The sequence below is a fragment of the Ranitomeya variabilis genome, chromosome 2 (assembly GCF_051348905.1).
Source record: "Ranitomeya variabilis isolate aRanVar5 chromosome 2, aRanVar5.hap1, whole genome shotgun sequence".
NCBI classification, from domain to species: Eukaryota; Metazoa; Chordata; class Amphibia; order Anura; family Dendrobatidae; genus Ranitomeya; species Ranitomeya variabilis.
In genome coordinates this window covers 59,376,425-59,389,018 of record NC_135233.1, presented here as the reverse complement: position 1 = coordinate 59,389,018, position 12,594 = coordinate 59,376,425, and the positions used below count along the sequence as shown (strand labels likewise).

The 12,594-nt window shown below is 42.8% G+C and overlaps 1 protein-coding gene across 10 annotated transcripts in view; it reads left to right on the top strand.

The window, feature by feature from the left end:
* Positions 1-12,594, top strand: part of NRXN1 (neurexin 1) — a 1,786,277-nt gene that overhangs the window by 1,009,846 nt on the left and 763,837 nt on the right. The window lies entirely within an intron of this gene.

Below are 12,594 nucleotides of genomic sequence, written 5' to 3'. Positions count from 1 at the left end.
TCCAAGAAAGCGTGCACAAAGCCATTGCCGAACAATTCACATTAGTTGCGAGATGTTTCAAAACTGTTTCCAGCTCTGGTTTTTTTTTTTCAGTGACTCATTTAGAGATGGAATATATAAGATTGATAAAAAAAATATTGTGTTTAGGGGATTTATCATCAGCTGCGCTTATGCGCGGAGAAAAAGGATGCAAAGTCTGACGATCAACAAATATTGTATTTAAGAGTTTCTATTTTGGTGTCATGAAAGATCCTCATAAATTATGTATAGGGGGATTTGTGGTCCTTTTTTTCTTTAGTGTGTGATCTTTTAAGCTTTCAAGTTTATTTTCTGTTATGCTAAATGGTAGCACAGTCTATAGAACAAAGTTTACAAAACATGTTTCATTTTAAGAATTCCAAAATCAGAACAATCCAAAATTGGAGTTTCGGTGCCGCTGTAAAAATAATCTACTTTGTAGAATTTAGACGTTGACAGCCAGCAATTTCGTGTTACTTGCTATAAAATCACAATAGGCAGTATCTTTTCTGATTACTTTACATTGTTACGAGTTTACTCCGTAAAAAAGTGTTTTTGAAATTAATATTTAAAGAAATTTAATTAAAATAATATTTGTCCAGATGTATTTCTTAAATAAAGTCCACCGATGAAGACCGTACAGCGGCATTCATTACCTATAAGTCCCATTCTAATATAAGCTTGGCATATCTTCATTTCTTTCTTGCTACTATATAATTTCATGTATTTTTTTCACTTTATAGCTGTATACCAGTCCAACCATGCCAAAAGGACTCAGTTTTGACCTTCATCAGGCTCATGGAGTTCTAAGGACAGGCTTAAGATGGTCATACACATTAGATAGCTGTAGGACAAACAATTATTTGATTGGCAGCTATCTCGTCCAACTATACCATAGTCAGAAATGCTCAGCTTGGCCAAGCTTTTCTGTGTTCTCTATTGTAGAGCTACTGCCAGAATCATCTCCCTGTCAAAAACATACAGGGTTATTGACTTCCAACCCGCCCAACTGATATCATTTGTCAAAGGACAGTCTAAAGTTCCCATGAACATGAGATGGCAGACCTGTCCCTCTGAAATCGGCATATTTGACCAATTTGTATTTAATGTGAATGGGGCCTTTTAGTGTATATCGGGAACTTTTCCAAACATATACTGTCATGATCTCCATGGCCAGAGAACTAGCATAAGCCTCAACAGGAACAAGCTCTTGGAAGATGTAACTATACTGACCATGAACTAAACCTACCGCATCATCTAGAAGCAGCCAGGTAGCATGTCCTACTTTTTATCCCTATATGCCCAGCGCCGGCCGGAGAACTAAATAATGCTAGCAGAGGGAAATATAAGACCTGACTCACCTCTAGAGAAATACCCCGAAAGGAGACAGAGGCCCCCCACATATATTGACGGTGATATGAGATGAAACAACAAACGCAGCAGGAAAATAGTTTTAGCAAATTTGAGGTCCGCTTTCTAGATAGCAGAAGACAGAAAGCATACTTTCATGGTCAGTAGAAAACCCTAACAAAACACATCCAGAAATTACTTTAGGACTCTGGCATTAACTCATAATACCAGAGTGGCAATTCCTGATCAACAAGAGCTTTCCAGACACAGCAACGAAACTGCAGCTGTGAACTGGAACCAAAATACAAAAACAAAACATGGACGAATGTCCAACTTATCTAGTAGATGTCTGGGAGCAGGAACAAGCACAGAGAGGCTTCTGATAACATTGTTGACCGGCAAGCATCTAACAGAGAAGCCAGGTTATATAGCGACACCCAGATCTAATCAGAACAGGTGAACAGGGAAGATGATGTCACAAGTTCAATTCCACCAGTAGCCACCGGGGGAGCCCAGAATCCAAATTCACAACAGTACCCCCCCCTCAAGGAGGGGGCACCGAACCCTCACCAGAACCACCAGGGCGATCAGGATGGGCCCTATGAAAGGCACGAACCAGATCAGAGGCATGAACATCAGATGCAGTGACCCAAGAATTATCCTCCTGGCCGTATCCCTTCCACTTGACCAGATACTGGAGTCTCCGTCTGGAAACACGGGAGTCTAGGATTTTTTCCACAACGTACTCCAACTCACCCTCAACCAACACCGGAGCAGGAGGCTCAACGGAAGGCACAACCGGTGCCTCATACCTGCGCAATAACGACCGATGAAAAACGTTATGAATAGAAAAGGATGCAGGGAGGTCCAAACGGAAGGAAACAGGGTTAAGAATCTCCAATATTTTATACGGACCGATGAACCGAGGCTTAAACTTAGGAGATGAGACCCTCATAGGGACAAAACGAGAAGACAACCACACCAAATCTCCAACACAAAGCCGAGGACCAACACGACGGTGACGGTTGGCAAAAAGCTGAGTCTTCTCCTGGGACAACTTTAAATTGTCCATCACCTGCCCCCAGATATGATGCAATCTCTCCACCACCGCATCCACTCCAGGACAATCCGAGGATTCCATCTGACCGGAGGAAAATCGAGGGTGGAACCCCGAATTACAGAAAAACGGGGACACCAAAGTGGCAGAGCTGGCCCGATTATTGAGGGCGAACTCCGCCAATGGCAAAAAAGCAACCCAATCATCCTGGTCAGCAGACACAAAACACCTCAGATATGTCTCCAGGGTCTGATTAGTCCGCTCGGTCTGGCCATTAGTCTGAGGGTGAAAAGCAGACGAAAAAGACAAATCTATGCCCATCCTAGCACAGAATGCCCGCCAAAATCTAGACACAAATTGGGTTCCTCTGTCAGAAACGATATTCTCAGGAATACCATGCAAACGAACAACATTTTGAAAAAACAGGGGCACCAACTCGGAAGAAGAAGGCAATTTGGGCAGGGGAACCAAATGGACCATCTTAGAAAAACGGTCACACACCACCCAGATGACAGACATCTTCTGAGAAACAGGCAGATCTGAAATAAAATCCATCGAGATGTGTGTCCAAGGCCTCTTAGGAATAGGCAAGGGCAACAATAATCCACTAGCCCGAGAACAACAAGGCTTGGCCCGAGCACAAACGTCACAAGACTGCACAAAGCCTCGCACATCTCGTGACAGGGAAGGCCACCAGAAGGATCTTGCCACCAAATCCCTGGTACCAAAAATTCCAGGATGACCTGCCAATGCAGAAGAATGTACCTCAGAGATGACTCTACTGGTCCAATCATCAGGAACAAACAACCTATCAGGCGGACAACGATCCGGTCTATCCGCCTGAAACTCCTGCAAGGCCCGCCGCAGGTCTGGAGAAACGGCTGACAAGATAACTCCCTCCTTAAGAATACCTGTGGGGTCAGAGTTGCCGGGTGAATCAGGCTCAAAACTCCTAGAAAGGGCATCCGCCTTAACATTCTTAGAACCCGGTAGGTACGATACCACAAAATTAAACCGAGAGAAAAATAATGACCAGCGCGCCTGTCTAGGATTCAGGCGCCTGGCGGTCTCAAGATAGATCAAATTTTTGTGGTCAGTCAATACCACCACCTGATGTCTGGCCCCCTCGAGCCAATGGCGCCACTCCTCAAACGCCCACTTCATGGCCAAAAGCTCCCGATTCCCAACATCATAATTCCGCTCAGCGGGCGAAAATTTACGGGAAAAGAAGGCACAAGGCCTCATCACGGCGCAGTCAGAACTTTTCTGCGACAACACTGCCCCAGCCCCGATCTCAGAAGCATCGACCTCAACCTGAAAAGGAAGAGTCACATCAGGCTGACGCAACACAGGGGCAGAAGAAAAACGGCGCTTAAGCTCCTGAAAGGCCTCCACAGCATCAGGGGACCAATTAGCAACATCAGCACCCTGTCTAGTCAAATCGGTCAATGGCTTAACGACATCCGAAAAACCAGAAATAAATCGACGATAAAAGTTGGCGAAGCCCAAAAATTTCTGAAGACTTTTAAGAGAAGAGGGCTGCGTCCAATCACAAATAGCTTGAACCTTGACAGGATCCATCTCAATGGAAGAGGGAGAAAAAATATATCCCAAAAAGGAAATTCTCTGAACCCCAAAAACGCACTTAGAACCCTTGACACACAGAGAATTAGACCGCAAAACCTGAAAAACCCTCTTAACTTGCCGGACATGAGAGTCCCAATCATCCGAAAAAATCAAAATATCATCCAGATACACTATCATAAATTTATCCAAAAAATCGCGGAAAATATCATGCATAAAGGACTGGAAGACTGAAGGGGCATTAGAAAGACCAAAAGGCATCACCAAATACTCAAAGTGGCCCTCGGGCGTATTAAATGCGGTTTTCCACTCATCCCCCTGCCTGATCCGCACCAAATTATACGCCCCACGGAGATCAATCTTAGAGAACCACTTGGCCCCCTTTATGCGAGCAAACAAATCAGTCAGCAACGGCAATGGGTATTGATATTTAACCGTGATTTTATTCAAAAGCCGATAATCAATACATGGTCTCAAAGAGCCGTCTTTTTTTGACACAAAGAAAAAACCGGCTCCTAAGGGAGATGACGATGGACGAATATGTCCCTTTTCCAAGGACTCCTTTATATATTCTCGCATAGCAGTATGTTCAGGCACAGACAGATTAAATAAACGACCCTTTGGGTATTTACTACCCGGAATTAAATCTATAGCACAATCGCACTCACGGTGCGGAGGTAGTGAACCCAGCTTGGGTTCTTCAAAGACGTCACGATAATCAGACAGGAACTCAGGGATTTCAGAGGGAATAGATGATGAAATGGACACCAAAGGTACGTCCCCATGAGTCCCCTTACATCCCCAGCTCAACACAGACATAGCTCTCCAGTCAAGGACTGGGTTGTGAGACTGCAGCCATGGCAATCCCAGCACCAAATCATCATGTAGATTATACAGCACCAGAAAACGAATAGTCTCCTGGTGATCCGGATTAATACACATAGTCACTTGTGTCCAGTATTGTGGTTTATTATTAGCCAATGGGGTGGAGTCAATCCCCTTCAGAGGAATAAGAGTCTCCAAAGGCTCTAAATCATACCCACAACGATTGGCAAAGGACCAATCCATAAGACTCAAAGCGGCGCCAGAGTCGATATAGGCGTCCGTAGTAATAGATGACAAAGAGCAAATCAGGGTCACAGACAAAATAAATTTAGACTGTAAAGTGCCAATGGGAACGGATTTATCAAGCTTTTTAGTACGCTTAAAGCATGCTGATATAACATGAGTAGAATCCCCACAATAGAAACACAACCCATTTTTCCGTCTAAAATTCTGCCGCTCGCTTCTGGACAGAATTCTATCACACTGCATGTTTTCTGGCGTCTTCTCAGTGGACACCGCCAGATGGTGCACTGGTTTGCGCTCCCGCAGACGCCTATCGATCTGAATGGCCATTGTCATGGACTCATTCAGACTTGCAGGCACAGGGAACCCCACCATAACATCCTTAATGGCATCAGAAAGACCCTCTCTGAAAGTAGCCGCCAAGGCACACTCATTCCACTGAGTAAGCACAGACCATTTACGGAATTTTTGGCAGTAAATTTCAGCTTCATCTTGCCCCTGCGATAGGGACATCAAAGTTTTTTCTGCCTGAAGTTCCAAATGAGGTTCCTCATACAGCAAGCCCAAGGCCAGAAAAAACGCATCCACATTGCGCAACGCAGGATCCCCTGGTGCCAATGCAAAAGCCCAATCTTGAGGGTCGCCGCGGAGCAAGGAAATCACAATCCCAACCTGCTGTGCAGGGTCTCCAGCAGAACGAGATTTCAGGGACAAAAATAACTTACAATTATTTCTAAAATTCTGAAAGCTAGATCTATTCCCTGAGAAGAATTCCGGCAAAGGAATTCTCGGCTCTGATACCGGAGCATGAACAACAAAATCTTGCAAACTTTGTACTTTCGTGGCGAGATTATTCAAACCTGCAGTTACACTCTGTAGATCCATTATAGACAGGTGAACATAGAGCCATTCAAAGATTAGAAGGAGAGAGAAAAAAAAGAAAGACTGCAGCATAGACAGACTGGCAAGTGATCCAATTAAGAACACACTAACTACTAGAGAAAAAAAAAAAAAAAAATTTTCAGCAGACTTCTTTATTTCTCTCCTTTCTCAGCCAAGGATTTTAACCCTTTAGTGGGCCGGTCAAACTGTCATGATCTCCATGGCCAGAGAACTAGCATAAGCCTCAACAGGAACAAGCTCTTGGAAGATGTAACTATACTGACCATGAACTAAACCTACCGCATCATCTAGAAGCAGCCAGGTAGCATGTCCTACTTTTTATCCCTATATGCCCAGCGCCGGCCGGAGAACTAAATAATGCTAGCAGAGGGAAATATAAGACCTGACTCACCTCTAGAGAAATACCCCGAAAGGAGACAGAGGCCCCCCACATATATTGACGGTGATATGAGATGAAACAACAAACGCAGCAGGAAAATAGTTTTAGCAAATTTGAGGTCCGCTTTCTAGATAGCAGAAGACAGAAAGCATACTTTCATGGTCAGTAGAAAACCCTAACAAAACACATCCAGAAATTACTTTAGGACTCTGGCATTAACTCATAATACCAGAGTGGCAATTCCTGATCAACAAGAGCTTTCCAGACACAGCAACGAAACTGCAGCTGTGAACTGGAACCAAAATACAAAAACAAAACATGGACGAATGTCCAACTTATCTAGTAGATGTCTGGGAGCAGGAACAAGCACAGAGAGGCTTCTGATAACATTGTTGACCGGCAAGCATCTAACAGAGAAGCCAGGTTATATAGCGACACCCAGATCTAATCAGAACAGGTGAACAGGGAAGATGATGTCACAAGTTCAATTCCACCAGTAGCCACCGGGGGAGCCCAGAATCCAAATTCACAACAATATACACTCACCGGCCACTTTATTAGGTACACCATGCTAGTAACGGGTTGGACCCCCTTTTGCCTTCAGAACTGCCTCAATTCTTCGTGGCATAGATTCAACAAGCTGCTGGAAGCATTCCTCAGAGATTTTGGTCCATATTGACATGATGGCATCACACAGTTGCCACAGATTTGTCGGCTGCACATCCCAAAGATGCTCCATACAAGGCAGGATGGATCCATGCTTTCATGTTGTTTACGCCAAATTCTGACCCTACCATCCAAATGTCGCAGCAGAAATCGAGACTCATCAGACCAAGCAACGTTTTTCCAATCTTCTACTGTCCAATTTCGATGAGCTTGTACAAATTGTAGCCTCAGTTTCCTGTTCTTAGCTGAAAGGAGTGGTACCCGGTGTGGTCTTCTGCTGCTGTAGCCCATCTGCCTCAAAGTTCGACGCACTGTGCGTTCAGAGATGCTCTTAGGCCTACCTTGGTTGTAACGGGTGGCGATTTGAGTCACTGTTGCCTTTCTATCAGCTCGAACCAGTCTGCCCATTCTCCTCTGACCTCTGGCATCAACAAGGCATTTCCGCCCACAGAACTGCCGCTCACTGGATTTTTTTTCTTTTTCGGACCATTCTCTGTAAACCCTAGAGATGGTTGTGCGTGAAAATCCCAGTAGATCAGCAGTTTCTGAAATACTCAGACCAGCCCTTCTGGCACCAACAACCATGCCACGTTCAAAGGCACTCAAATCACCTTTCTTCCCCATACTGATGCTCGGTTTGAACTGCAGGAGATTGTCTTGACCATGTCTACATGCCTAAATGCACTGAGTTGCCGCCATGTGATTGGCTGATTAGAAATTAAGTGTTAACAAGAAGTTGGACAGGTGTACCTAATAAAGTGGCCAGTGAGTGTATATTAAGTGAAGAAGACCAGAAAACTTGTTTGAACGCTGTCTTATAGAGCACCTAACACTAAGCTGTAGCAGCACTTTTTTATTTCTGTAGCTGCACTTTTTTATTTAATAAGAGTGGACATCCCTAGATTGGTGATTTTACTAAATTTAAGTGGTTGTCAAATATACTCGTCAGTACCCCTACTGCCCCTGAAAGGGCCCGATTCTCTAGCAAACGTTGTACCTGAACTTCCAGGTTGTTGTTGGATAGCAGTGTGCAGAAGAGGATCCCACAACCCTCTGTGTCCCCTCTCACATTAAAAGAGTGAGATCTTACAAAATCTTGCTCTCTGCACAAACCTAATGCTACTCTGTACCAAATGGTAACATCTTCAGAGCGGTTACCATTTAGCTTATTAAAGCACATGAGGGGTTACAAAAGGTTGTAGGATTCCGTTCTGCATATAAACCAGAAATAGTCGGACATATTATTCGTGCAGCCTCACAGGGGCCCAGGTAAGGGGATACACTTCCACCATTAAAGCTGGTGGAATTGTCCATAATGATGAGCCATTGGACTGCCCATATACTGTTTTTGCACAGGGTCCCTTCTGTCGGAATTTTCTTTTGAACCCAGATGTTCAGGCTTGACTTTTGTTACAAAGTGGGGGCATTAGGGTTACTTATGAGTATGCTTGGACTGGTCCACAGGGGATCTGGAGAATCCTCTGGTAGGCCCCTGTGAAGGAGTGCTAATAAGTAGTACTATGCTATTACACTTGATTTACAATTTGCAGAAAAAGGTATCATCCAATCATTTATTAAACAAGCTAGCCAAATTAATATTATATAGAAGCAAAAATAAATTTGTCTACTAAGGTCAGGTTATGTTTGCATGTAGCTGGACAGTGGGCCCCAAGAATCAATGTTACTGATGGGCCTTTGCCTATGCAGTGTGACACTACTTGTGAGCGCTTATATTTAGAAAAATCATCAGTCCTTATTAAATAAAAAGCCTCAGATTGGTGCTGGGTACTTTGTAAGTACTCAGTTTTCATTGGCAAACACCTGCTGTGATAACTTTATGTATCTTTGGCTGTAGACTATTACCTCGTATGTTAAATACTAAAATTGTTTTTTTATTACTCATTCTACTTAGCCAGTGTTGAGTAATCTGTAGGAAAAGAAAACCTCCCAAACCTATTTTATTAATTTGTTCCATTAGACTAATTATTGTCAGATCAGCGATCTTTTGTCCTCCTTTTTGCATGTCTCGAACTTTCCCTGTCTTCTAATTTGCGGAAACTGTCGTGCTCGACGTTCTGTGTCATTCATCAAACAAGCAATGTTCTGCCATTAGCCGAGACTTCAGCAGGAAGGCAGGTGGCTTTCTGTTCTTACCTATTTATAATTCACTTTTGCCTGTTTTTAACTCTTACCCTTTTTTATGTGTTGTTCACATTTGTTTCTATAATGTTACTTAGAAGGTGCCTTTTAAATAAGTTACCATGATCTGTTCTGTGCACAGTCCTATATTCCGGCGTGTGAGCGTATTCGGCGGATATGCAGCAGTCATCACTGAAATGTTAAGTATTGTCTGTGTTCAGCCTGGCAAGGTGCCCTCTGTCTTTCTTTTATGCAGCTGCCAATTCATTGCTTTTTGGAATTACACAGCAGCAGAATGTATGGAACAGATGCTGCATATTTTCTTTGGACAGTCCAGTGTAAGGAAACCCTGCAAACAGACAGCACACGCTCGTCAAAGAGGAGTCTGGGTATCTGGCATTGATTAACTGGAGCGGTGTACCGGTGCAATTTTTCGATTCCTTTGTTTTTTTACTTATCTTCTATTCTTTTGAAACAGCATTTGGTAGTTTTACATAGTATTTGGCTAAGGTAGACTTCCATTATCCATTTGGATGTTGATTGTTTTTGAATATCATAGCGTTGACATCCTCAGTCAAGCATTAAAATGTAACCGGATGTCCTTTTACACCGGTTGGCGCATGCAATTTAAACATTGCTGAGACAATATTTTTCCTAACGAAATTATGGCTCAATTAAGCTCACAATCTAATTACTGCAAGGCGTCTTAAGATTTACCCAAGGTCATATAAGCGTGATAGTAGAAGATTCGATCCAGAGTCTCCGATAATGCTTTTGCTTTTGTAGCATATTTAACCAGTGAATCACCTTTTTTTCCCCTAAGGGTTCTTTTACGGGAAAATATTTCCAGTTGTCTAATCATGTAAAAAAGATACAGAAACTTGTGATTACCTTGCATTTATTGGTTCCATTGAGAAAATGTTGGTGACGTTCAGGCGTAATCTTATCTGAGCTTTCCACACCGGACTTCCACATGAACAGATCAATATTCTAACTAAGACAAAGTGTTAGAATCTATATTTCAAGTGCGAGATATCTTGTAGCTTTACATTTGAAAGTCCAATGTATATTGGGATCTAAACTATATGGGTATTAGACCGAATTGTGCTAAAATTTGGATACTTCTCAACCGGTCTATGGTAATGTTTATGTCACTATGGCTAAATGGTTATCTGGGATTAAAATGAATATAAAATGTAATTAAAATGAATAGAAAATGACTGAGAGCTGTGAATCTGTGTCCATAAAGAAGTAACCATTTACTATTTAATCCCCAAATTTTACAGTGCCACTGCTCAGTGTGAACATATAACCCTTAAAACCTATGTTTAATAAAGAATCTAAAAAAACACCTAAGGAAACCGTCAGAGCACAACAAGAGAAATTTTCATGTCAATATTTTTTTCATGGAGAATTTGTAGAACAGAATGGGCACTGTAAGGCTACTTTCACACTAGCGTTAACTGCATTACGTCTCAAAACGTCTTTTTTCAGAAAAAACGCATCCAGCAAAAGTTTTTGCTGGATGCGTTTTTTCCCCATAGACTTGTATTGGCGACGTATTGCGACGGATTGGCATACGTCGTGTCCGTTTTACGACGGATGCGTCGAAATTTGGCCACACGTCGTCGGCAAAAAACGTTGCTTGTAACGTTTTTTGTCTCCGCCTAAAAAACGTGTCGCGACGCATCCTGTGGCATACGTCGTTGGCTACAATGGAAGCCTATGAGCGACGGATGCGTCGGGACACGTCGTACGACGCAATGCAGCGCTGCAATACGTTTTTTTGCACTGAGCATGCTCAGAAGCTGGATTTTGTTGCCAATTGGCCAGACACCCCCAAATCTATATAAACCTGGCCTGGGCCTTCAACCCCACATATGCCAGCAAGACCCAGAGAGAAGACTGCCAGCCACAAGACCCCAGCCAGCCACGTATTTAAGTGCCACGTATATAAGTGCCACGTATATAAGTGCCACATATTTCAGTGCCACGTACTATAAGTACTATAACTACGTGGTTATACGTGGCACTTATATACATGGCACTTATATACGTGGCACTGAAATACGTGGCACTTATATACGTGGCACTTATATACGTGGCACTGAAATACGTGGCACTGAAATACGTGGCACTGAAATACGTGGCACTGAAATACGTGGCACTATGACTGTCAGAAAATGTTCATTAAACGGTTAGGGGTGAGGTTAGGGGTATGGTTAGGGTTTGGATCCCTTTATCATCATCCGTAGTTCATTAATCAGATGTATCCAGAGTCGCCTCCGTCTCCGTTGCTGCAGAAGCACCCTCCGTTTTTCCGCTGCCGCCTCCTTCTCCCGCACTATGATATCCAGGCGATTCGTCTCAAAGATAATGTCGGTAACCAAACTAGCAATGCTCACAAGAACACCTTCCATCGCTGCCACAAAACTAAAACCCTCAAAGATGGGCTGTAAAAACAGTAACTATATAGTTTTCCATATTTTCCAGTAGCCAATCAAATTTGGGAGCCTCCCTTTTAAAAACGGATCAGTCGTAAAAACGGATGCAACGGATGGTAAAAACGGATGCAACGTATGCAACGCATCCAGTATTTTCGACGGAAACGTTTAACGGATTTGCGACGGATCCGTCGAAATGCTGTATGCGTTGCATACGTTTTTCACTTTTTTGACGCATCCGTTTTTTCGGCAAAAAAACGGATTTGCGACGTAATGCAGTTAACGCTAGTGTGAAAGTAGCCTAAGTTATAATACTTGCCATCTTAGGTAATCACATGGACGCCTCCCCTTCTCTTAGGTGAGAGTCTATTATGTTCGTTATAATCAGATAAAGAAAGAATTGTAATCACAGATATGAACCTACCAAATACAGGTGCAGAGACAAAAAGAACGTCAGCGCAACATGCTGTTCCTTAATAGTGATTCTTGGTGGCAAAGGCGCTAATTGTTATAATTATTGCAGGATGGTTTAAGAGAGGAAAATAAGAAAAAACTGATAACTATAGTACATCTACCATCTGCATCTACTTTACAGAATGTATCTGTAGCACTGGCGCCTGCATGTAGAAAATGGCTCCATGTGCTAGAAAAATATATGGGCTCTTTGCAGTCTAATAGCTCGTCATAATGCCCAATTCCATTTGTTTTAGGGGTGAAAATGTGCCCCCTTACCTCTCTGGCCCCTGTACAGTTTGCTCCAATGATATGTCTTCCCCTGGCATGTAAAAGTTGGGGCACCCCTGGTGAGAACTACTGTTATTGTGAACAGTTGAAGATGAAACGTTTCCATAGTATTTTAGGCAAAAAAAAAAATATATATTCATTTTTTGATATTTAAAAAATTAAAACAAAATGTCATGCCACTGTATAAAGTGCATATTGTAAGCAAGAAAGTTATCACAGATGGATGTGTTCTTTATGTTCTT